General features: G+C 40.0%; 1 protein-coding gene across 10 annotated transcripts in view; it reads right to left on the bottom strand.

The window, feature by feature from the left end:
- Nucleotides 1-27,893, bottom strand: part of JADE3 (jade family PHD finger 3) — a 145,887-nt gene that overhangs the window by 92,350 nt on the left and 25,644 nt on the right. The window contains exon 1 of one of the 10 annotated variants that reach the window (XM_074392100.1): nucleotides 14,275-16,857. The exons of the other annotated variants lie outside the window; for them this stretch is intronic. The gene's annotated coding sequence lies outside the window, so the exon portion shown is untranslated. Of the gene's footprint in view, nucleotides 1-14,274; nucleotides 16,858-27,893 lie in introns of those variants that run through there. 10 annotated transcript variants of the gene reach the window in all.

The raw sequence follows: 27,893 nt of genomic DNA, 5'->3' as shown, positions 1-27,893 counted from the left end.
TTAAAAAATTAACTATTAAGAAAGCAAGTATATGATAAAAAGGGCAATTTATTAATGTTCCTAACGTATCCGGAAAGTATTAATTTGAGAAACAGAGAGAATCAACCTATCATCTTGTGAGATTTTCACTTACTATACTCTTCCAGAGCAAGGAAACAAACAGGCTTAAGAAACAGGTAAAATGTACAAGCCTGGGGGTAATTGGGAGACTGACCCCCTATCTGTGGGCCCAGAAGAAAGCAAATCACTTTGTAATAAGGATGTATCTATTTTTCCTCAAAAGATAAATATTCACCGCACCTGGTGTTCCTGATTTTGCTTTGGGAAAGGGGAGCTGTTTTCCCAGTCCTTGCATTTTGTATTCTCCCTGCCGGGATTTTAGTCATTTCGCTACTTGTTAGCATTCCGAAAGGTTAACAGAATTTAAAATGTGTACCTTAAGAAGAAATAAAACGCTAATCAATTAGTTACAACACTTGTTAGTTCTGTAAAAGCAATGATGAGTGAGAAATCTGGAAAGTACTGACTAAAATGTGGCTTTCTGAGAATTAGTTGAGTTTAGTCATTTATGCTGTTCATGCTCCAGTAACTGCCCCAGGAAGCCAGATTTGGATACAGATAGTACCTGAGTCATTTGAGATAAATCAACAAGTTACCCCTGAATTGTTTTAAATGCTAATGAAAGAGATCACTATAAGATCTAAGTCATGGATAGAATACCTCCCCTTGGCCCTAGAAAACCAAAAACATCCAAATAGGAATATGAAATACAGAAGAAAGCAGGTTTTTCCTTTCTACTCATTTCTCCTATCATCTTAGCCCTATTTTAATTATTCTGAGTTAACACTGTTTTACAAAAATGGACAAATAAAAAAATTAAACTCAAAAATTTGAAACAAAGACTCTTTGTTGTGTGTGGAAAGTGACTACCTTGTCAAAAAAATACCTGTGAGCCTATGGCATGACTGTTTAATGTGATAAAATTTTCCTAAGCCTTAATATTTTGTTATCTGAGAATCTGCAGTTTAATTTCATCCTTTAAGATCAAAGGCAAATAAATTTACTTGGTCCAGTGATTCTACAAATCTCTGGAGAGCTGCAGGCAAGGCAGATCCACAGAATAACTCATTAACTTATAATGCTTAAAGCAACTTTAGGAAAACTGTTAGGAATTGAACACAGGCTAAAACTCCTGAAGATACTCACCAATGTATCTTTCTACACAGTTGACCAGAAAACAGCTAAGCTCTGTTTGACTACTCCAGTGACCAGGAGCTCACTATCTAACAAAGCAATTCATTCTAATGTCTAGACAGCTCTAAACATATGGATGATTTTCTACGAACAGAAAAAAATCTGCCTTGTAACTTCCAAATTCTGCCTTTATACTGAATTTCTTTAACAGGTTCCAATATTTCTACCTTTATTCCCAAACCGTCTCTTGACCCTACACTTCATTTTTCTCTAGCTAATATCCTTTTCTTTCCTTCCTTCCTTCCTTTCCTTCTTTCCCCTCTCTCCTTCCTTCCTTCCTTCCTTCTTCCTTTTCTCTTGCAAACTCTTCAAAAAGTAGTCTACAGTCTGTAACCCTTTCCTTACTCTCAATCTCTCCTTAATTGGCTTCTATCACACAGGATTCTTGGAAAAGTGCATACTTCCCAACCCTCATCTTTAAGTATCTGTATGCTGTATTTGATACACCGATCACTCTGTCCTTCTTGAAACTACTCCTTTGGCTTCCAGAAGCTTTTTTCAAGTTCCCTGTGTTGCTCTCTAACATATTTTTTTTCTTCCTCTAATCATCTTGTAGGTGATGGTGGTTCCCTCAAGTGCCCTGCCCACATGCTTACAGCTCCCAAAACAAGGTCCTCCAGTCCAGAGCTGGAGAAAAAAAAGAAAAGACAAAGGAGACAAGAAGGCAGGAGGGAAAAGCAAAGCAAAGAAGGAAGGAAGAAAGAATAGATAAGATACAGCAACAAAAAGAAAAAAGTCCTGCCAACCAGACACATCAACCTGGAAGATGATCAACACTGAGGAGACTATGTTCTCTTTTCCATTAGTTCTTCCTCCGTTCTAACTGGTCTCAGTTGGCACCTTCCTCTATGCCATCACAAAATCTAGAAAAAAATCCCTAAACTCTTTCCTATATCTCACCCTGAAACATCTAATCAATTATTAAACCCTGTCAGTTAACCTCTAAAATAATCTTATAAATCAATGTTCCTTTCCCATCTTAGCTGTCATTTTCTTAGTTTAGAACCTACTGATTTCCTCAAATCTAGAATGAAAGAGCAGTTTCCTTACTGGCCTTAAGTCTTGATCATGTTGTTCCCAAACTTGCCCTCCAACTGCCAGAGACCTATCTAAAACACAAATTGGATCATGTCCCTCCACTGTTGAGAGATTTCAATGGCTGCCTGGGATCTTTATTAAGGTCCTCATCAAGGCCAACACAGCCCTCCACAATCAAGCCATCTCTACTTCTGCAGCTTTATCACTCATCATACTCTGCCCCAGTTTTATGCTCAAACAATGTGGAACCTCTGTAGTTCCTACCTTTAGGCTTTATATATTCATACCATCCCTTCTCCCAGTAGGACCCTCTTCTTGCTTCCTCACTTTTAAAACATATCAACTAATTCTTATAAGGCTCAGCAAACATGAGCCTTATCCTTATAAGGTGCAGTAAATCTCTTCTAGGATGCCTCCCCTTGTTTGACTCACCCACACTTTGACAATCCCAACAACAGTATGCTGTCAAAGTGGCCTGTGTACAGTACCATCACTAACTTAAAGTATTTTTAACCACTAATATTATCAAATCTCCAATGAGAATGAGTCCCTACCAGGTATGGACTGGATTTTTAAAAATTTTCTAATGGATGTTATTCTTCCTTTATCTCTCTGAAAATCTTCCAGATTTAGATAGTGAGTCAATAATACATTTGTCCCTGGTCTAAGTCTCTCTCTGTTCTCCTGTCTACTACTTTGAACAGAAGCAATAGCTTTTTACTGTCTCTGTTCATGGGCAATTCCTGATTTCACAGTCAGGGATCATTTCCTCCATTCACTGAATGTTTTAATCCCATTATATACAGAAATACAATTCCCAATCATCTCTACCTTTTTCTGGACCTAGGAGTCTGGAATGTACATAACTATAGGCCCATAACTGATAATCCCCACTTATTGTCTGATCTGTTTCTGGTCCAGAGATTTATACTTTCTGGACCATAGATATGTCTAATTTTTAATTTTATCCTCTTTTTTTTTTTTGAGACAGAGTCTCACTCTGTCACCAGGCGCCAGGCTGGAGTGCAGTGGCACAATCTCGGCTCACCGCAACCTCCGCCTCCCGGGTTCAGGCAATTCTCCTGCCTCAGCCTCCCGAGTAGCTCGGACTACAGGCACACGCCACCACGCCCAGCTAATTTTTTTGTATTTTTAGTAGAGACGGGGTTTCACCATGTTGGCCGGGATGGTCTCGATCTCTTGACCTCGTGATCCGCCTGCCTCGGCCTCCCAAAGTGCTGGGATTACAGGCTTGAGCCACCGTTGGGACCTCAGTTGGGAAGATTCAAACAGCTGGATCATCTGGCAGCATCTTCACTCATCTGGCATCTTTGACTGGGATGGCTGGGCTTAGCAAAGACTGTCTCCAGAGTGCCTACATAAGGCCTCTGGCATAGGTGGCTTCTCAATAATCACACTTCTTACACGGCAGCTCAGGAGTCCTAGTATGAGTGTTCCAATGAATAAAGCAAAATCTGAATTGCCTTTTATGATTTAGCCTCAGAAGTCTCATACTCTGTTGTACTGAAGTAGTCACAAGCTCACTCAGATTTAAGTGGAGGGAGACACAGATCTCATCTCCTGACGCGAAGAATATAAAGAAAAATTGCAGCTGTGTTTTAAACCTCCATTTATGGGTTTCATATCATTTTGTAGCAAGGATCCAGGATTAATGACTGATTTAAAATGTGATACACATCCAAGCCTGAGAGCATCCAAGCTTCAAAACAATTTACCTTCACAAGAGGACCGTCATCAGGGTCCTAACATGTGAACAATTTTAATACTTCCCTATTTGTTTCTGGTCAGTCTTTAACTCCAAACACATAGGACACATGCGTTTTTAAATGTTATAAGAGTAAACTGGTGCCTTAACAAGGAGTAATTTGTATCTGTGTGATAGCAAAAATGGCCCCAATTCTTTATCCATGCCCTTTCCTTATGGATGCCCCTTGAATCTGGACTGGCTTTGTGGCTTGCTTAAGGCAACAGAGTACAGTAAGAGGTGATGGTGTGCCAGTTCAGAGTCTAGGCCTCAAGCAGCCTTGCCGCTTCTATTCATTCTTAGAAACCTGACCAACTACCATGGGAACAAGCCCGGGCTAGCCTGCTGCAGGATGAGATGCATAGCTCTGTGCTCCTACCTCCTACCACTGCCCCAGTTGACAGCCATCGACTGGACTTCAGAAGCAGAGCTGCCTGCTGACCTGTAGTTGACCATAGGCATAAACGGAGACCAGCTGAGAACAGGAGAACTGCCCAGCTGAACACAGCCCAAATGACTGACCCACAGAATGAACTAAGTAATTACTTTTTTAAGCCACTAACTTTTGAAGTGGTAGTTATATAGCAACAGTTAACTGACAGAATTTGAAACAGTTTTTAATGATTAACTGTAGAGTGGAAATTTCATCACATACCTCAGTACTACTGCACTAAATCACTCTGGGTACTAATTTTCCAAAGGAGGCACTACTGCTGGGATCCACAGAAGAAGGCACTATAGCTAATGCCAAGATCACAGATGGGTCAAGCACTTGATCCAAAAGACGTCTATACAAGTAGCAAATGTCACTCTACCTGGAAGTTTCTAATCCTGTCTGATGCCAAGGCAGCCATAAGGTACCTCCCCTGTCCACAGATAAGTGTGGCACCTGCAATCAGCAGTTAACTATATAACTGGAATGTCAGAGTAACACATCAGAGCACTCCTGTAATCCCAGTACTTTGGGAGGCCAAGGCAGGCGGATCACAAGGTCAGGAGTTTGAGACCAGCCTGACCAAAATGGTGAAACCCCGTCTCTACTAAAAATACAAAAATTAGCTGGGACAGTGGGGCTCCTATAATCCCAGGTACTCAGGAGGCTGAGGCAGGAGAATCGTTTGAACCCAGGAGGCGGAGGTTGCAGTGAGCCAGGATCACGCCACTGCACTCCAGCTGGGTGATACCAAGACTCCGTCTCTAAATAAATAAATAAAGTTTATATTAGGTTGAACCATATGAAATTGCCATTGTTGCAAGTCAAAATGTTTGCATATCAGCAATTTCATATGGTTCAATCTAACACTGCAGGATTTGGCTCATGAACAAAAATAAGCAAAAAGAAAAGCTTCCTTCCTTTGCTTCTCTTAGTCTCCAAAGCCTTCACATACTCTAGAGAAGTTTAATTCCTATGAACTTTTAAGGACATATATGAAGAAATATGTAAAGCCTTGCTTATAAATACATCTTTTTAAAATTCAAAACATCTAGTTTCCTTTAGGAGTTGTATTCCACTTACCAGACTTACGGTAATTGGCCTGTGGGTCCCCAGAAGGGTATTAGGTCTCTCTACCTACATCTCAAATTTCTAGATCAGATATGAGCACCCTCTTTTCAAGTGCCATTTGTACACTGCAAACCAGGATTCCAGAACTTTATTTAATGCAAGAGGAGGTTGTTGACAAAAAAGTATGCTGATCATTACTATCAGTGTGGGCTTGGTGATGGTGAGGGAGGATATATTTGGTTTTATTCTAGTTTCTTCTGCTTTTTCTGCCCCAGAGTTGCAACCAGATGGCTAGACTATCATCTCTGGATCTGTTGTCAGTCAGAGCAGGAGAAGCCTAAGAAGCAGGATTCCTACCCCTGCATGTGTGACTGGAGTGGTGAGGCAGTTTTCCTCTATCTTCCTGGGCAGCCACAACAAGACCCTGTGAGGAGGCGCAGGTGCTTCGAATAACTGGCACTCTCCCAGGCCACAGCCGACACCACATGCTCAGAACAGAGGCTCAATTTTAATCCTTCTGAGACACCATCTCAGAGATTGGCCAATATACAGACATGTAATCAATGTAATGCTTTTGTGTGCTCATGTGGGTCTTGAGCTCGTGAATTTTTTGCATTAACAGTTTTAGAATTTTCTGCCTAGAAATTTTTAGAATTACCCAAGTATAAATGCAGTCTTTTTTATGGTAAATGTTATTTCATGAGAAACACTGCATACATAATTTCAGCTTCAATGGTCAGAAGATCCTGTGCTTTCAAGCTTACTGTTAGAAATGCAAAACAGGGACAGCAAAACTCCATCATCCCACCTCAGTTCCCTCAGTACAGGATGTTTTCCTCCTTCAAAGGTTTTTTTAATAAGATCTTTCGTCCAGTGTCTTTTACATAACCAGCTTTCTCTATTTCCCAAAGAAAATTATTGCACAGTCTAATTAAGTTTTCCCTTAGGAAACACCACTCCTGACACAGAAAGGAAGACAAAACAATGGTGGCAGATTGTGCAAACAAGAATATTTCATTTTTACCAACTGAAAAACTATAAAACTTAAAACTACCCCTAAGCTATTAATATGCAATGATCTAAAATATCAGCAATTCACAGGAGACTGGTAAAAAGTTCTTTGTTCATTTACTGTTTTTATCAAGTTCTGAATTCAGAACCCCACACTCCATACTTTAACAACTGATAGTATCACAACCACTTAAAAACAAGTTCAGAGAGTTCCATTGTGGACCGCATAAATGATGCTTGTTTTTGCATGACCTGTCTCAGAAGTACAGCCAAGGAGGAACTGAGTCTCACCTGTTCACTCTCACAGGGCCCATCAAATAACTCAATAAAGATTTGATGAAGGAACTTAGTCTGCAATTTGGAAAATGTGGATAATACACCAAATTTCTAGTCCATTACCATATTATTTTTATTATAATGGCTTTGTAATAAGCTTTAATTTCACAAAGCAAACTCCCCTCACAAATTTTCCTGCCTCTGGGGCATTTATTCTTCCCAAAATGCAAACCTGATCATGATACTTGGTGTAAAACCCTTCCATTGCTTCTCAGTGCTCACAGACTCCATCTTTTAGGCCCCTGCAGGATTGTGGTTTAGTAGAGTGGAGAGTGCAACTTTAAGATGAAATCTGACTGCTCAACAGGAGAGTCACTTCCATCATCAGAGAACCTCTCTCTCTGCCCTGGTTCCTTACCAGGCTCACTCTCTCCTTTAAATATACATTGAACAAATAATGGTTTTTGCAAGGGTGCTGTGTAAGGGGTCCCCAAGATCACCCCTAGGTTCAGTAATTCACAAGGAAGACTCACAGGATTCAGCATACAATCATACTCTCATGGCTATGGTTTATTACACTGAAAGGATACAAAGCAAAATTAGCAAAGGGAAAAGGCTCATGGGATGCAGTGTAGGGGAGACAAGACACAAGCTTCTAAGAGTCCTCTCCCAGTGTATACACAGAACAGAACTTCCCTAGCAACAAGCTGTGACAATACATGTGAAATGTTGTCTACTAGGGAAGCCCACTAGAGACTTAGTGCCCAGGGCTTTTATTGGGGACTGGTCACATAGGCACCCTCTGACTGGTACAGACCAAAATTTCAGACTTCAATAAAGCAAGCAGGTATTCAGCATAAACCATATTGCTTGTATAAACAGTTCTGGCACAATGAGCCACCCATATCAGTTCTGGGAAGGTCAAGAACCCTCCCAAAAATAAAATTCCCATTTGCCAGCCCAGAGTCAACCTTGTAAGAAGGCCTTTTCAAAGTCAGGTCTGCCATGATAACACTTTTTTTTTTTTTTTTTTAGTATAGATGCCAAATCATTAACTTGGCTGGGCACCTACATATTCTGCCCAGACCTGGATAGGTAAACAAAACTGTGACAGTAATCTGAGCAGGGGACTAACGGAACAGGAATAGAGGAACATCCATCCTTTTCCAGTAACAACAAGAAGGAAGGGGCAATGAGGACTGCTTCCTGGGAGAGGCAATGCCTGAGCCCAGTTTGAACACGATAGATATTGTAGTGTGCACAGATTTAAATCCCAACCAGTTGGGTAAGCTGTATCTCAGGAAGTGGGTTACCCATATGGACCAGGGCTATAAATCACTTTGATTCCCTGCTTTAAACTTTGTATGGCTTCTAAATCTCCTGCAAACCATGCAGCTCTGTCAGAGGTGGTGCCAACCTACTTTTCCAGTCCTACCTGTGATACTATGCTCCTTCAGTCTCTGTGGTTCCAACATCCTGTATTCTTTTCAGTGCCTGGAGTATGTTCCTTTCTACCTTCAATACTAACCTACCCACTACTCTAGACTGCTCATCATCACCCTATCCTACTTCACATGGCTATTGAATGATGTCAGATTTCAATCCAAACGTTTCCTCAGGATAGCCTGCTCTCCCCTACCCCAGAGTATGTCAGGACCCATGTCATTTGCTTTCCAGCACCAAGTAACTTCTCCTTTATCACTATGAACACATTAAAGTACATTTCCTTACACATCTACACTTCAAGAGGGCAGAGACCATGCCTGTGTTGTTCACTGTGATAGCCTCAGAGCCTAACACAGTGCCTGGTACATACTGGGCACTCATCAAACATATGAATGAGGAATGAATGAGGGCTCAACTCCCCTTCCCCAACACTACACACCTCCTGTGTCTAAGGCACATGACCTAGACTAGCTCAACAAGTCAGCCAAGTATTTTGACAGAAGTTATTGGGAAAGAGGCACTGCATCTCTACAGGTGCAGTTTGCCTTAGAGTGAAACTAAATCACAGGAACGCACAGGTGAGAAAAGCAGACGTGGGGCTGCAATAACAGCGTGGATGTTGCCATTCCTAAGGCAGCAGCCTGTGGACTTCATTTACCAGTGAACCCTCTTTCTGTTACTTAGGCTAATTTAAGTTGAGATTCTGAGATGTATAATTAAGAATCCTTATAGAAAAATAGTAACTGAAATTAGGCATGTGGTTATTTCTCCTAGAGAACAAGAGAAAGACTACCAGTAAGCCTAACTTGTGATGCCCCAACCTACTGGCCTAGCGAGTCACAATTCCTTAAATTATGAAAAGGGTTGGTTACCATACAGGGAGAAAAGATGCCCTGGCTGGGAAGTAGAGCACAAGCATCCTGGCTGGTCATTATCTACAAAACTACTTTATTCGTGGAAACTCAAAGAAACCAGATCTCCCAATAGGCTAGAGAGAGAGGAAAATCTCCCTTATTTTCAAAGGGGGTAGATATAATTATTGCAAATGAAAAGCCTGAATATCACTTCGAACTAAATTCTAAACCACATTAATAAAGCATTGGCTGGATAAGCACTTGAAAAAGAAAATAGTCACTAGCAGCCAGCACAGGCTCTCTAAGAACATGACATACCCAACTTACTCCAGACTCCTTTCTATCCCAGTCACTTATTTATTGAGAAAATTATTTATAGGCACAGTAATATGTGGAAGTAGCTGGCAGGATTTTTCTGTTGCTAAGGTAAAGAACGGAGGCTGCAGGCAGGTAATCCTGAAGGTAGGTGTCTTCTGGTGGGACACAGAGCTATGTCCTTGGCCCTATCTTGATCAAAACTTTGATCAGCAACATAGATTAATCTAAGGTCATTGAACCTAAGAGGGATAACACTCGTTAAAAGAAAGAATTCAAAAGCTAATATTATAAGCAGAAACAGGATGAAATTTAACTAGAACGTATGTAAAGTCACTGCAATTAAAAAATTGTTTCCCAAATATAGGATGATAGCAGTTCAGTTTTTGATGTCAGTAGATACCACAGTTTAGTGATGCAGCTACTAAACTTGGGCTGAATTCAGAAACGTAGTCTACCTCAGTTGGACAACTGGACAACCATGTTCCAATCTGAGTACCATAAACGGTGACCAACAAAAGTGCATCCAGAGAGGGGAATCAAGACTAGAAAAAGTTTGGGGATCATGTCACATAAATGACCACTGAAGGGATGAGAGTTGGTATAGCCACCTGGGAAAGCAAAGACAGAATCCTGTAAAACTGAAAATAACCATACCCTGTAACCCAGCAATCCTATTTCTAGACACATATCTGGAGAAACTCTCATAAATTTGCACAATGATCAATACAGAAGTGTTTATAAAACCAAAATTCAGAAAGTACTTAGGCTTCCATCAATAGGAGAATGGCTAGGCAGAATAAGGTTCGTTCATACTCTGGAATACTTTGCAGCAGTTAAAAACAATGAAGTAGGTCTATAATCAATCAGGATGGACTAAGTTTGCCAAGGTAACAAAAGGAACCTAAAATCTGAGTGGCTTAACACAACCAAAGTCTGTTTATTCCTTATGTTACATGTTTAAAGTGAGTTGGTAAGAGAGCTTATTGTAGTTATTCTTGACCCAAGCTGTCAGAAGCTCCATCTCTACCTGCCAGGGGAATGGAATGTAGCAAATCTCATATTAGCTCTTGAAATTTCCATTTGGAAGTGCACTCATTATTTTTACTGACATTTCAATGACCAAAGCAAGTCATGGGGCCACACCTAACCTCAGAAGGGATAGAAACTACAATCCAACCATATGCCCAAATGGCAGACAGCCAAAAACATTATGTGACATATAATAATATAATATATACTATGGAAAGATTAATAGAAAACATATGAAAAGATCTAAGACATTTTGCTGTGTGGAAAAAACACAGACACATTCACAATACCACTATGTAAATTAAAACATAGATCCACAACAAATCTATATAGTGTTTACATCTATCTATCTAAAACTGAGGAAGGAGGAGGATGACATTAGAAGAGGCAACCATTTGGGAGGCTGAGGCAGGAAGATCACCTGAGGTCGGGAGTTCGAGACCAGCCTGACCAACATGGAGAAACCCTGTCTCTACTAAAAATAGAAAATTAGCTGGGCATGGTAGCGTATGCCTGTAATCCTAACTACTTGGGAGGCTGAGGCAGAATTGCTTGAACCTGGAAGGCAGAGGTTGTGGTGAGCCAAGATCATGCCATTGCACTCCAGCCTGGGCAACAAGAGCAAAACTCCATCTCAAAAAAAAAAGAGGCGACCAAAGGAGAAATAAGCATTTCTGTAACGTTTTAGTTCATTTAAGAAAAGAAAAAAAAAAAAAAAAAAGGCTGGGCATGGTGGCTCATGCCTGTAATCCCAACATTTTGGGATGCCAAGGCCGGAGGATCACTTGAGCCCAGGAGTTCGAGATCAGCTTGGGCACATAGCAAGACCTTGTCTCCAAAAAAGAAATTAAGGCTATGCACGGTGGCTCACGCCTATAATCCCAGTGCTTTGGGAGGTTGAGGCAGGTGGACTGCTTGAGTGCAGGGGTTTGAGACCAGGCTGGGCAACATAGAGACACATCATCTCTACTAAAAACACAAAAAAATTAGCTGGATGTGGTGGCATGCGTCTGTGATCGCAGCTACTCAGGAGGCTGAGGTAGGAGGCTGACTTGAGCCTGGGAGGCGGAGGTTTCAGTGAACCCAGATCATGCTGCTGCACTCCAGCCTGGGCCAACAGAGTAAGACCGTGTCTTAAAAAAAAGAAAGAAAGAAAGAAAGAAAGTAGCTGGGCATAGTGACACACAAGCGCATTACCAGTTACTTGGGAGTCTGATGTGGGAGGATTGCTTGGGCCCAGGAGTTCAAGGCTGCACTGAGTCATGACTGTGCCACTGCACTCCATCCTGGGCAACAGAGCAAAATCCTGTCTCCAAAATAAATAAGCAGGAAAAAAAGAGAAAAGATCTGACAAAATATTAATTGTTGATAATTCTGGTTGGTGAATATGAGTGTTTATTATATTATTCTTTGAATTTTTTCCATTATATTAAAATCCTTGAAATAAGAAGTGGTTAAATGAATCAGGAATGTTTTAGCTTAAAAGGCCACAGGGGCCAGGCATGGTGGCTCAGCTTGTAATCCCAGTGCTTTGGGAGGCCAAGGCAGGTAAATCACTTGAGGTCAGGAGTTTGAAGCCAGCCTGGTCAACATGGTGAAACCCTGTCTCTACTAAAAATACAAAAATTAGCTGGGTGTAGTGGTGTGCACCTGTAATCCCAGGTACTTGGGAGGCTGAGGCAGGAGAATCACTTGAACCCGTGAGGCGGAGGTTTCAGTGAGCCAAGACTGCACCACTGTACTCCAGCCTGGGCGACAGAGCAAACTCTTGTCTGTTTCAAACAAAACAAAACAAACAAGGCCACGGGTGGGAGAAAGAGGAATGGCAAGTAGGAAGATATATAGTTTTAAATATTTTGGACAAAGGAAATTTGCTCTGTGTGACTATGGAGGGGAGAGCCAGGAGTGATGGTGAGAGTTCCTGAAAGGCAGATTTTGGCTTGGGAACAAAGAACCACCAACCTAATAAGGTTTTTGGTCTCCTAGTAGTCTCAAAACTGTATGGAGGAAAAATATGTATTTTTTGAGGTTTAAAAAAATGGTCAAGAGTCAGACAACCACCTGTCTGACAGACAATGTGGCAAGGATTCCTGCATTGGGAAGGAATTTGGATTTGGTAATCTCCAAGGTCCCTCCAATTCTCAGTTTCCATCAACCTTGGACTAGAACCTCTCATCTTCTAAATTCTAGTTCACAGGCTTTGGGAAATGTCCCATGGTTATCCCAGGGAAAATTTTAAAAGATAATATAACAATCTGAACTCAGTATAGATCTGAACTGTGTTACCTGGGAATATTTCACAATCAATAAGAAATAAATCACTTAATTGGGCCTAAAAATTACTATAGTCAGGGAGTCACAAGAATTATACTGGCCTTGAATAAAGCTAGCTTTAATTCTCACACCCTGATCAACCTTATGTACATAATTAAATCAGTATTATTTGGAGAACTATTGCCTGTTTAATTACTGTTTCTGTGACTTGTTTTTGTTCTCCAAGTACCAAAGTCAAATTGCTCCCACAGCTAACAAGATCTCCACAGAAACATCCCGCTGAAATGAACATTCCTTTATAAAATGGAAGAGTAAGAATAATGAACGTATTTTCTTTTAAACTAGTGGCTCTAGCTGCCAACAAAAGAAAAAAGTCTTAGCAATGGAAAACAAGTATCACTGACCTGTCCTATGAGGAGGGCCAGTCTGGCATAAAGATAGTCAGGTAAGAACTCAAGCAGCTCTCTACTGCTACCCTGCTCCCAGCCAAGAAGATAATGGGTTTCAATAGGAGTAAATGAAACAACATGCTATACCTGAAGATTTTCTTTCCAAAAGGTACTATACCTTTTAAACCAGTAAGGTTCTTTTCTGTACATAGTTAATATATGCCTAGAAGGCTGTAAGTTGAGCAGCCTTTGTATGCCTGGAACCTGATAGATCTCAACAGACACCTGGGAAGCCCACTGTGGCTTTTAAAGAATGCATATTTCTCGCTGGGCACAGTGGCTCACACCTGTAATCCTAGCACTTTGAGAGGCCAAGGCGGGCAGATCACTTGAGGTCAGGAGTTCGAGACCAGCCTGGCCAACATGTGAAATTTTATCTCTACTAAAAATACAAAAATTAGCAGGGTGTGGTGGCGTGCACCTGTAATTCCAGCTACTGAGGAGACTGAGGCAGGAGAATAGCTTGAACCTGGGAGGCAGAGGCTGCAGTGAGTCAAGATTGCACCACTGCGCTGCAGCCTGGACAACAAAGTGAGACTCCATCTCAAAAAATAAAAATAAAAATAAATAAAGAATGCATGTTTCTACCACAAAAATACTGAAAGCATGCTGCAACATAAAAACATGTGCTCTGCCCATGTGTTTTTGCCTATTTAGGATTTCCTTTCTTCAGTGATTCTGTACACATAACTAACAATAGGAAATACTGTTATTTAGTAGTTTCTTCTACTAACTTTTAAAACTAAAACCAAACCAAACAAATCTCCAAAACAGCCCACAAAACTCTTAAATATTCCCAAGTTAATGAGGTTAGTATGGCTTAAATATACCTTCTTTCTAGACCCACATTCCTGACTGCGCTGGAGCCTCATGTGGCCTGTCCTCCATTACCCACCAGAAATACCATGTGAGGCAAAAAGCACCAATATGCTGGAAAAGCAGCTGCCTAGACCACTACAATCCCTTATAGAGAAAATGTTCTGGCCCTAATCTATGAGTAAAACCTGATTCCCACCCCCTTCCAGGTTTCCCCATCCTTCAAATGCAAGCACTTACCATCCTAAAATGTCACGAAGCAGTGTATTTATCCTTGGGAGATAGAGTTTGGTGATAAAATGCAAGACTGTAATGTTAGGAAGGACAGAGTGTGGGGAAAGCCAGAGACAAACAGGAGAGGGAGGAGGAGAAAGGAGTTGAGGGATGAGGTTCTAGGGGGCAAAGGTTATTGGAAAACAGCAGGACAGAAGCAAGAGACTACGACAGAGAGGCAGGGCCAAGGAAAACAACAAGGTCAATGATATGATACACAAAGAGAAAGAACTGTGCTTCCAGATGAGATTACCACATATACTTTTAGAGAAGTGGCTCTGTTTTTCAGGGGGTCATTATGTATTCAGCCAATAGTGCAACTCCTCTGCTTACTCTTAGCAACTTTTGTCCACCTAACTGCACCAAACACTATGTATCTGAAACTATTATTTCAGAGATATAAATACTTTAGTGGGAAGGGAAAGCAACCCCAAACATCCATTAAAATATCAGTGAAGACTTCTGGTTCCAAGTAAGATGGTATAAACACACACCTAACCTTTCTGTTCACCAAATGCAACTATAAAATCTGTAAAGAAAATATGGGCAACTATTAGAGAACTCTTAAAAGTCTATAACAGCAGGCAATCAGGAAAGATGCCAGAATGCAGAGTACAATTGAACTGGCAGTAACTTTACCACTTTTTTTCTTCAAGTATTCACTGGCCTGAACTCAACACAATGAAATCTGAAAGTGAGCACTGTGGTTAGAGCACATGTTCTGGTTCAAGGTGCTTTTTTGGAAAAGGGAACTAATAATGCTCAGAGAAACTGGAGTGGTGAGGTGGTGGGGGGGGCAGGGGAGGGAAATCCCCTGGGTTTTTCTCTCCCTTTTCTCCCCTCTCTTAACATCTAGAAAATCCCATGGTAGACGCTGTGGCAGCAGCAACAAAAAGTAACTGGCATAGGGAGACTACAGGAGCTAAAACTCTGAAGGAGAGAAAGGAAGCTTCTGTCCATCTGGTGGAACTATGGCTCCAAAAGGGCAAAGCCAAAACCCATTGCTTTTTTTTTTTTGAGACAGAGTTTTGATCCTTCACCCAGGCTGGAGTGCAGTGGCGTGATCTCAGCTCACTGCAACCTCTGCCTCCTGGGCTCAAGAGATTCTCCTACCTCAGCCTCCCGAGTAGTTGGGATTACAGGCATGCCCTACCACGCCTGGCTAATTTTTGTATTTTTAGTAGAGACAGGGTTTCACCATGTTGATCAGGCTGGTTTCAAACTCCTGACCTCAAGTGATCCGCCCACGTTGGCCTCTCAAAATGCTGGGATTACAGGCATGAGCCACCACACCGGGCCTCCCATTGCTTTTTCGTACTTTCTGTGTGTCTGCTCCTTGTGCCCTAGAGGCAGTGTGTTGTGAAAGAGTATAGTTTCTCACTGGCGGATTAAAAAGGAAAGCCCTGGAAAACTAGAAAGTACCAGAGAAATAACAAGGAAGGAAGAGCTCAGGAAAACAAACTCACAAAAAGCTGCTTAGGAACTACTGGGATTGCCTCTACTTCCTCACAGGTGGATTTGATTTTACTTAGCATATCAAAGACTTTGAGAAATGAATTCACATACACTTAGGTCTCTGACTGACCAGTGGATGGCACACATACGACAGAGGTGAAAAGCACTGCAAAGCCATTAAATACTGAACTGATATTTGAACTACATCCCACAGAAAGTGAGTTGAAACTTGCAGTTTGAACCTAACCAGGCCAACTGCTGCTAAAACAAATACATCGACATTCTCCATTGAGTTGGTTCAGTATTATGTTAAGATCCAGAGCCTCATAACATAATATTCAAAATGTGCAGGATAAAATCCAAATTTATGCGATATACAAAGGACCATGAAAATGCCAGCTCATATGAGAAAAGACAACAGATGTCAACAATGGGATGACACAAGTGTTGAAATTATCTAATGAGGACTTTAAAGCAGCTATTCTAAAAATGCTCAGATTGCCAGGCATGGTGGCCCACACCTATAGTTTCAGCTACTAAGGAGGCTGAGGTGGGCATATCACATGAGCCCAGAAGTTTGGGTCCGGCCTGGGCAATTTAACAAGACCTTGCTTCTAAAACAACAACCACAATCACACATTCAAACAAGCAATCACCAAACCTGAACACTCTTGAAAGAATGTTAAAACATAAAGTATCAGTAAAGAGAAGATATAATGATAACCAAATGGAAACTCTAGAACTGAAAAACAACCAAAATAAAAATTAACTGTTAAGAACACAACAGCAGAATGGAGGAGGCAGACAATCTGAAGACAGATAAATTGGCCAATCTAAACAGAAAAAAGATTAGAAAAAGAAATAACAAAGCCCCAGAGACCTGTGGGATAACAATAAAGGATCTAACATTTACATAATTAGAATCTAACACAGAGAAGAAAAGTGTGAAGATGAAAAATATTTTTTTTTTTTTTTTTTTTTTTTTGAGACGGAGTTTCGCTCTCGTTACCCAGACTGGAGTGCAATGGCGCAATCTCGGCTCACCGCAACCTCCGCCTCCTGGGTTCAGGCAATTCTCCTGCCTCAGCCTCCTGAGTAGCTGGGATTACAGGCACGCGCCACCACGCCCAGCTAGTTTTTTGTATTTTTAGTAGAGACAGGGTTTCACTATGTTGACCAGGATGGTCTCGATCTCTCGACCTTGTGATCCACCCGCCTCGGCCTCCCAAAGTGCTGGGATTACAGGCTGAGCCACCGCGCCCGGCCGATGAAAAATATTTTTAAAAAATAGTTTGACCAGGTGCAGTGGCTCATGCCTATAATCCTAGCATTTTTGAAGGCTGAGGGGAGCGGTGAGGTCAGGAGTTCGAGACCAGCCTGGCCAACATGGTGAAACTCTGTCTCTACTAAAAACACAAAAGTTAGTCGGAAATCACTTGAACCTGGGAGGCAGAGGTTGCAGTGAGCCGAAATTGTGCCACTGCACTCCAGCCTGGGCAACAGAGAGAGATTCTGTATCAAAAATAAAAATAAAAAAATTAAATTAAAAATAGTTTAACTGTCAAGACACTAAGAACACCAAACAAAATAATACAAAGAAATCTATGCCTAGGCACATCATGATCGAACTGCAGAAAACTGAAAAGACAAAGAACTGAAGACACAGACAATTCGACAGGAACAGAGTTTAGTGTTCCACTCTTGATAATAAATAGAACTAGGAAAAAATACAGAATATACAGAATATACAAAACCTAAACAAGAACTATTTTTAAAATTGAAAACCCACTTAGGATGGAAAAAGACTAAAAATAAAAGGGGGATCAGTCTGAAGGAATACAAAAATGAAAGTTACACAGCTGGAAGTTCCTATCTAAGCATGATCCAGAGATACAGTCCATTTTCAAGTACCTACCCGCTCTGGGCTCAAGGGCAAGAACACTGTAGTTTCAGAAACAGACCAAAAGGCCAGGCACGGTGGCTCATGCCTGTAATCCCAGCACTTTAGGAGGCCATGGTGGGTGAACCAGTTGAGGCCAGGAGTTCAAGACTAGCCTGGCCAACATGGTGAAACCCCATCTCTACAAAAAAAACACAAAAATTAGCAGGGCATGGTGGCATGCACCTGTAATCCCAGCTCCTCAGGAGGCTGAGACATGACTATCACTTGAACCAGGGAGGGGGAGGTTGCAGTGAACTGAGATCATGCCACTGCCCTCCAGCCTTGGTGACAGAGCAAGACTCTGTGAGAAGGGAAGACAGAAGAGAGAGAGAGAGAAGAAGGAAGAGAAGAGGGAAGAGAAGAGGGAAGAGGAAAGAGAAGAGGGAAGAGGAAAGAGGAAAAAGAAAAGAGGAAAGAGGAAAAGAAAGAGGAAAGGAAAGGACCAAAAGCAACTCTCATGAGGATGGCATCAGATGTGAGACTCACATCACTAAAGTCCCTGGTCCAAGTCCATACTTGTGATGTATTCTTGTGAAGATGGCTTGGCCTACCACACAACTCAAAGAGAGAGAGATATCAGTGATATGCTGATGTTTACCATCAGGCTCTTCAAGAGAGAGAAAAGCCCTGATTTTTAGTTTACTGATTCCTGTGATATAGATACTCCCACGATGGTCAATTTCAAGCTACTAAGATGATGTCACTCATCATGGAGCTTGAAAGCCATACACACAAATTGGCTCTTGCTATCTGGTGTGAGGTAGTACCTTCATACGAAAATGCAATCACAGTTGAATCTTCACTATACATAAGTAAACTGCCATATTGGCTTATACAGATCAGATCTCAAGAGCTAGGTGACCTCAAGTCTATCTCAAGAGCTGGGTAACCTCAAGTACAGGAAGATATATTCATGGAGCCACTATTTTAACTCATTTAATCATACATGCCACATGATAGTATCTACTTATACAGAACAGCTTCAGGGAGCTGAGATCTGAACCCATGGACTGGTTCCCAAAGACAGATCTTGATACTACATTACGCTACCTCCACAGCAGGGCTGGGTGATGATGTAAGAACACATCCCCACTCCCATCCTGCCCACTGCCTCTTAAGTCCTCTACATTTACCTTAACCTCCAAAAGGGAGGATATGAGAATTTTTTTTTCCTCAGGCCTAGCCAGGAAATTCTACTATATTCCTTTGGGACCCATTTCAATATTTCAACAGTTGTCAGAAATATTTCCTACTTTTCTTAAACCCATCATAGCAAGAAAGTCTTTATATTGTTCTCAATACCCATAATTATAACTAGCTACTACCTATTTTCATATAAAATGTTCCAAATACCGAAAGGGCACCCTCTTGATCTTCTCTTTTGCAAGGTTAGTAATCATAATTCTTTACCTGCTACTTTGAAGTCTTGCTTCCCAACAGGAATATATGTACTATAAGGAATATACTATCAATACATACAAAAACCCTTACATATGACCCACTTGAGCATAAGGAGATGAACACACCAAGGGATTCTCACTTGTTAGGCTGTGCCTAGGAATGGACTATCCTACCAGAAGTATGTATTTTTGAGGGAATAGGAATCTCCTGTTAAAGAAGGGGCCCCAAGAGAAAACGATAGCTCACCAACTGAATCCAGTGGCAATATTCCAAGGTGTGAGGGAATAGTAATTCATAAAATTGTGTGAGTGTGTTACTCAGGTTCATTCTTTAGCTCAGCTAGCTTGCAAGGATTCAGTTCAGAATCCTAGTAAGAGAGAGGCTCTTCACAGAAACCTAAACAAGGTGACATGCCACTCCCATAGCTCTAGGAGTCCCAGCTACAGAAGAAAGATGAGTGAGCCAAGAGCCTTAGCACAGACACTAGTACCCTTAGTTGAGTACTGCATGAGTGGGTCAGCCAAATGGGCAGTCAGACAAGTCAGTGATAGCAGCAGCACTGGGGGCTGTGCAAACATATTAATAGAAGAGAAGCTTCCAGAGGTTGAAATCAATAGCAGTCCCTAAGAGCAAAGAAGAGAGAAAGGAGATTAGGTGCTATAAAGTACCTATTCAGGAAAACACAGCAGATACCTCCAGGGCAAAATGGGTATAGCTATAGACTGCTCTGGAAGCCGGAGAACTAGAATAGCTAGTTAAAGTCTATGAGTGACTATCATCCAGACTCTGGTTTCACCCTCCGGGATGATGTGGCCTGAGGCATTTAGGACAGCTGTATTTCATGGTAGTAACAGATTCAAGAATGAATAGTTACATAATACACATATGGGCTGGGCACCTCCCAGCACTTTGGGAGGCCAAGGCAGGAGGATTGCTTGAGCCTAGGAGTTTGAGACTACCCTGGGCAACATGGTGAAACCTCATCTCTACAAAAATTACAAAAAAAAAATTAGCCAGGCATAATCTCAGCTACTTGGGAGGCTGAAGTGGGAGGACTGCTTGAGCCTAGGAAGTCAAGGCTGCACTGAGCCGTAATTTTGCCACCGCACTCCAGCCTGGCTGACAGAGTGAGACCCTATCTTAAACAAAAAGAACATACATATGTATTGAAAATACATATGCATGCAGAGTACATTTGTTTTTCTGTCACCTAAAGGATAACTTTCCAAATCAAGAGAGTAACATTTTTATTACCCTAAAAGTTAAGGTATATAGAACATTTAAAATTGGTGGTTTCCAGAGACACAATATACCAAAATCTCTGGGATGCAACAAAGGCAGTGTAAACAGGAAAGTTTACAGTACTAAATGCCTATATCAAGAAGTGAGAAAGATCTCAATTCAATGATCTAAGAGCCCACCTAGAGGAACTAGAATAAGAACTAACCCCAAAGATAGCAGAAGAAAATAACTAAAATCAGAGCAGAACAAAACGAAACTGAGGCCTGAAATCCATACACAGGATTAACAAAAAGTTGGTTATTTGAAAGGATAAATAAGATTCATAGACTGTCTACCAGATTAACAAAAAAGAGAAGATCCAAATAAGCACAATCAGAAATGACAGGGGCAACATTACACTGACCCCACAGAAATACAAAAGATCCTCAGAGACTATTACAAACACCTCTATGCACACAAACTAGAAAATCTACAGGAAATGAATGAATTCCTGGAAAAACACAACCTCCCAGGATTAATCAGGAAGAAATTTAAATCCCAAACAAATCAGTATCAAGTTCTAAAACTTAATCAATAATTTAAAAAAATCTAACAACCAAAAAAAGCTCTGGAACAGATGGATTCATAGCCCAATTCCACCAGATGTACAAAGAAGAACTAGTACCAATCCTACCGGAACTATTCCAAAAAAATCGAGGAGGAGGGACTCCTCCCTAATGCATTCTTATGAAGCCAACATCATCCTGATAAACAAATCAGGCAAAGGTGAAACAAAAGAAAACCATAGGCCTCAACAAAATACTAGCAAACCAAATCCAGCAAGACATCAAAAAGTTAATTCACCACCATTAAGTAGGCTTTATTCCTTGGATGCAAGGTTAGTTCAACATATGTGACTCAATAAATGTGATTCACCACAAAAACAATTAAAAACAAAAACCATATGATCATCTAAATAGATGGAGCAAATGCTTTTGATAAAATCCAACATCTCTTCATGATAAAACTCTCAATAAACTAGGGATCAAAGGAACATACCTCAAAATAATAAGAGCCATCCATGACAAACCCACAGCCAACATCATACTCAATTGGCAAAAGCCGGAAGCATTCCCCTTAAGAACACGAACAAGACAAGGATGCCCATTCTCACCACTCTTATTCAACATAGTACTAGGAGTCTTAGCCAGAGCAATTGGGCAAGAGAAAAAAATAAAAGGCATCCAAATTGAAAAAGAAGCAGCCAAATTATCTGTTTTCTGATGATATGAGCTTATGCCTAGAAAACCCTAAAGAATTTTCCAAAAGACTCCTAGATTCTATAAATGAATTCAGTAAAGTTTCAGGATAATCAACGTATGAAAATCAGTAGCATTTCATCATTTCAATATATGAAATCAGTAACATCAATAACGTTCAAACTGAGAAACAAATCAAGAATGCAATTCCATTTACAATAGCCACACATACAAAAATTAAATACCTAGGAACACATCTCACCAAGGAGGTTAAAGATCTTTACAAGGAAACCTAGAAAACACTGCTGAAAGAAATCACAGATTACATAAACAAATGGAAAAACACACCATGCTCATGGATTGGAAGAATCAGTATTGTTAAAATGGCCATACTGCCCAAAGCAATTTATAGATTCAACACTGTTGCTATCAAACTGCCAACATCACTTTTCACAGAATTAGAAAAAAATGTTATAAAATTCATAGGGAACAGAAAAAGGGGCCCAAATAACCAAAGCAATCCTAATCAAAAAGAACAAAGCTGGAGACATCACATTACCCAACTTCGAACTATAAGGCTACAATAACCAAAACAGCATGGTATTGGTACGAAAAGACAAACAGACCAATGGAATAAAACAGAGAACCCAGAAATAAAGACACACACCCACAACTGTCTGATCTTTGACAAAGTTGACAAAAATAAGCAATAGGGTAAGGACTCCATATTCAATAAATGATGCTGAGATAATGAGCTAGTCATATGCTGAAGAAAGTGGACCCTTACCTTTCACCATATACAAAAATTAAGCTGGATTAAAGATTTAAATATAAGACCTCAAAGTATAAATATACTAGAAGAAAATCTAGGAAATACCTTCTGGACATCAGCCTTGGCAAAGAATTTATGACTAAGTTCTCAAAAGCAACTGCAACAAAACTAAAAATTGACAAGTGGGACCTAATAGAGCTTCTGCACGGCAAAAGAAACCATCAACAGGGTAAACAGACACCCTAAAGAATTGGACAAAATATTCATAAACTGTGCATCCAACAAAGGTCTAATATCTAGAATCTATAAGGAACTTAATTCAACAAGCCAAAAAAACAAACAAACAAACAAACAAAAAAAAAACCATTAAAAGGTGGGCAAAAGGCCAGGCATAATGGCTCACGCTTGTAATCCCAGCACTTTTGGGAGGTTGAAGTGGGCAGATTGCTTGAGACCAGTTCAAGACTAGCCTGGGTAACATGGTGAAACCCTACCTCTACAAAAAACAAAAACAAAAACAAAAATTAGCCAGGCATGGTGGCACCTGCCTGTAATCCCAGCTACTCGAGGGGCTGAGGCAGCCTCGGAGCTTGAGGCTGCAGTGAGCTGAGACTGTGCAACTGCACTCAAGCCTGGGCAACAGAGTGAGATGCAGTACCGAAAAAAAAAAAAAAAGCGGACAAAGGACATGGACACTTCTTTAAAGAAGTCATAAACAAGTGGCCAACAGACATATAAAAAAATGTTCAACAAATCAAATCAAATCAGGGAAATGCAAACCAAAACCACAATGAGTTATCATCTCACTCCAGTCAGAATGGCTATTAAGTAAAAATAAATAAATAAATAAATAACAGATGCTGGCGAAGCTGCAGAGAAAAAGGAACTTATATACCATTGGTGGCAATGTAAATTAGTTCCGCAACTGTGGAAAGTGGTTTGGAGAGTTCTTAAAGAATGTGAAACCAAACTACTATTCCACCCAGCAATTCCACTACTGGGTATACACCCAAAGGGAAATAAATCATTCTACCATAAAGACAAGTGCACTCATATGTTCATCACAGCACTAGTCACAATAGCAAAGACATGGTATCAACCTAGGTGGACTGAAGAAAATATGGTACATATATACCATGGAATACTATGTAGCCATGACAAAGAATGAAATCATGTTCTTTGCAGCAACATGGATAAAGCTGGAGGCAATTATCCTAAGCAAATTAATGCAGAAACAGAAAGCCAAATACTGCATGTTCTCATCTATAAGCAGGAGCTAAACACTGGGTACACACAGACATAAAGACAGGAACACTAAACACTGAGAACTACTAGATGGGGAGAGGGAAGGGGAAGGGCTGAAACACTACCTATCAGGTATTATGTTCACTGCCTGGGTAACAGGCCCATTTGTTCCCTAAACTTTGATGTCATGCAACATGCCCATGTGACAAACCTGTTCATATACCCTCTCAATCTAAAATAAAAGCTGAAATTATATTTTTAAAATGAAAAAATAAAATTGGTAGTTTCTAGGTTTTTTCTTAGGTGACTCACCTAAGCTTAAATTTCAGTGGATAACAAGATGATTTGTGCCTAAAAAAAATCCTTAAATGTATATACAGTATAGATGTAGTTCATTTGGTCTTTGAGATAAAGGGGGAAAGAAGGGAAGCAGCTGGTAACAGCAGGCTATGGACATCTCAATAGACTTCTGATGTCAACTGGCAAGGTGGTGGGTCTACAGGTTTAGAAGAAAGGCTTCTGTAGGGGTAAGGGACAATGTCAGGCTGGGATCCTGGTAAGAGTTGGGCTGTCCTCTTCATTTGAAAATGACCAGCCATTTCCTCCCACTAGCCACAGAGAAACACCCTAACAAAAGAAGCCTACAGAAGGCAACTAGGTAACTAGACCCATAAAAAGCACAACCCTAGGAAAACATAGAAATATAACCAGGAAAACATAGAATTTTAAACAAGAGCCTTTCTTTTCTCCAGTCAATAAAGCCTTCCTAAGTATCTCAGGCATGGGCCTCAATGCCTCCAACAATCTTCAAATACCTAGGTAGAAACAGCTCTGACTTTACTGCCTATCAATCTCTCCTGATTTAATGGGCTAATTTTAACGTGAAATATTGCTGTAGGACTGAGAATGTTTAATACATGTTAATAGACTAGGATTATAATCAATTAACTCTTATCTTCTAATTTTCTCACATCTAAGATACTTATTCAAAGAGTAAAGTTTGAATCCTAGCTATCCTTTTCAAACAGTTCAGATCACTGACACTCTAACCCAATTCACTCAAAATTATTATAAACGAGGAGTTAGCAAACTTTTTCTGTAAAGGGCTAAACAGTAAATACTTTTTGCTTTGCAGGCTATTTGGTCTGTGTCCTAATCGATTCTGCCATTGTAGTGTAAAAGAAACCATGGGCAATATGTAAACCAACAGGTGTGGTTGGGTTCCAACAAAATTTCACTTACGGACACTGAAATTTGAATTTCATATAATTTTTACATGTCATGAAATATTCTTTTGATTTTCCCCAACCATTTAAAAAGGAAAAACTCATTCTTAAATTACAGACTGTACAGAAACAGGTAACAGACCAGATTTGGCTGGCAAGCCACTGGGTCCTAATCGTGCTCTTACCTAAGATTTGATGCCTTGCTGAAGAAATTGAAAATTTCAGACTTTCCCTGATAAAAAGTAGATATTTCCAACCAGTATCTCACCTTAAACTTACATTAAAGTTTCAGCTTGAGGTAGGTGGAAGTTCTGTAAGTACACAGCAATACATTATAGTGGAAACAGTACCTGAAAATAAGACCTGCAACTTACTTGGTATGTAAAGCTACAAAACTCACTTATTCTTTCTGGGGCTCAATTCCTTCCATTCTAGTCCATTTCTAACTATCTTCCACATCATTGAAAAGGAGCAAGAGTTACAACTAGAATGTACTAATGTTAAATTCTGTCTAGGATGTATAGCAAATACTTATGTATTTTACTGTGCAATTCCCTATGATGCAAAGCCACTTTCAAAAGAAGTCTTTTATCACTATTATTCCAGTCTGTTATAGAATCTAGAGCTGACTTACACTTTCAATAGCCTGAACAGTGAAAAATCCCAACAGAAAAAACAAAACAAAACAAATTAACCCATGTCCAGGCATACTTAAATCAAACTGCTGAAAATACAAAGAAAAAAAATCTTGAAAGCAGCAGCTAGGACTTACCTTATGAGGGTACAATATGTAGAATGACAGTGTATTTTTAATTAGAAACCATGGAGGTCAGGCTGGGTGCAGTGGCTCACACCTGTAACCCCAGTACTTTGGGAGGCCAAGGTGAGTGGATCACTTGAGGTCAGGAGTTTGAGAGCAGCCTGGCAAACACGGTGAAACCTCATCTCTACCAAAAACACAAAAAATTAGCTCGGCATGGTGGCACACACCTGTAGTCCCAGTTAGGAGGCTGAGGCAGGGGAATCACTTGAACCTGGGAGGCAGAGGTTTCGGTGAGCTGAGATGGTGCCACTGCACTCTGGCCTGGGTGACAGAGCAAGATTACATCTCAAAAAAGAAACCATGGAGGTCAGAAGGAAGTGGCACAACACGTTTGAAGTGCTGGGGAAAAAATGTCAACACAGAATTCTATACTCAGCAAAAAATGTCCTTCAGAAATGAGAATTTATAGCCAGCAGACCTGCTCTAAACGAACTGCTAGGGGATGTTCTTCAGGTAATTGGTAAATGATACCAGAATGAAACTTAGAACATTAGGAATGAAAGAAAAACAACATAAATGGTGACTATCTGGATAAATGCAATAGACTATCCTCCTTTTGAGTTCTTTAAAATGTTTGGTGGCTGACAGCAAAAATAATAACAATGTGTGAAGGAATTTTCAATAGGTATGGTTGTATATAAGATAACTATGACATAAAGAAAGGAGGGTAAAGGGACCTATAGGGTGGTAAGGCTTCTTAATTCCTCTTGAAGTAGTATTGACTCTAAGTAGACTGTGTAAAACTATGTATATTATAATGCCTAGAATAACCACACACACAAAAAAAGAGATAACTAAAAAAAAAATCACAGTACATAAAAATGTAGTAACACTAAAAATGTTCATATAACTAAAAGAAGGCAGGAAAATGGGAAAAAAAGAGGAAATCAAAACAGAGATATCAAAAATAAAAGATAAACTGATAGACATAAAACAACCATATCAAAAATTACATTAAATGTAATGGTCTAAACATTACAATTTAAAGACAAATTGTCAGAGTTTTAAAACATGACTCAACTATGCACAATCTGTAAGAAAATCACTTCAAATATAATGATATAAGTAGGTGAAAAGCAAAAGAATAGAAAAAGATATGTGATACAAACACTGATCAAAAGGAACAATTTCTTTTTATTATTTATTTATTTATTTGAGATGCAGTTTTGCTCATCACCCAGGCTGGAGTGCAGTGGTGTGATCTCAGCTCTCTGCAACCTCTGCCTCCCGGGTTTAAATGATTCTCCTGTCTCAGCTCCCAAGTAGCTGGAATTACAGGAGTCCACTACCACACTCAGCTACTTTTTGTATTTTTTAATAGAGATGTGGTGTTACCATGTTGGCCAGACTGGTCTCGAACTCCTGACCTCACGTGATCCGCCCACCTTGGCCTCCCAAAGTGCTGGAATTGAGCCACCACGCCTGGCCAAAAGGAACAATTTAGAACAAAGAAAATTACAAAGATAAAGATGGATGCAGAGGGACATGACATAATGTTAAAAGGATTAACACATCCAAAAGACTTAACAATCCTAAATGTGTAAACACTTACTGTTTCAAAATATGTGAAGCAAAAACTGTAAGATCTAAAATAATAATTAAAAAATCCAATGACACTTGGATGTTTCAACACTAATTAATATATAGAACTAGTAGACAGAAAATCAGCAAAAATATACAAAAACTGAACACCATCATAAACCAAGTGTTGTTACCTGACATATACAGAACAATTCACTCCAAAATAGCAGAATACATGTTCTTTCAACAAGATAGACCATATCCCAGGTCATAAAACAAACCTTCCAAAATACAAAATAATTGAAATTGTAAAAAGCATGTTCCCTGATCATAAAAGAATTAAAGTAAGAATCAACAACAGAGACATAAGAGGAAGATCTCCAAACACTTGGATGTTAGACAGCATATATTAAATAATCCATGAATCAAACAGAAACTTTCAAGAGAAATTAGAAAATATTTTGAATTCAAGAAAACCAAAAATATAACATAACCCATTTTGTGGACTACAGCTGTAACAGTGCTTAGAGGGAAATTTATAGGATTAAATTCTCCTTTAGGAGGAAAAAGGGTCTCAAAAAACAATCTACACTTCTACCTCAGGGAACTATAAAAAGAAGAGCAAAATAAATCCAAAGCAAGATGATTAGGAAATAGTCAAGATAAAGGACTAAATAGAAAAACAACAGAAAAATCAATGAAGCCAACAGCTGGTTCTTTG

This window comes from Saimiri boliviensis, chromosome X, assembly GCF_048565385.1.
Source record: "Saimiri boliviensis isolate mSaiBol1 chromosome X, mSaiBol1.pri, whole genome shotgun sequence".
Taxonomy (NCBI): domain Eukaryota; kingdom Metazoa; phylum Chordata; class Mammalia; order Primates; family Cebidae; genus Saimiri; species Saimiri boliviensis.
The sequence above is the reverse complement of the archived record's forward strand: the minus strand, read 5'-3'. Positions and strand labels throughout refer to the sequence as shown.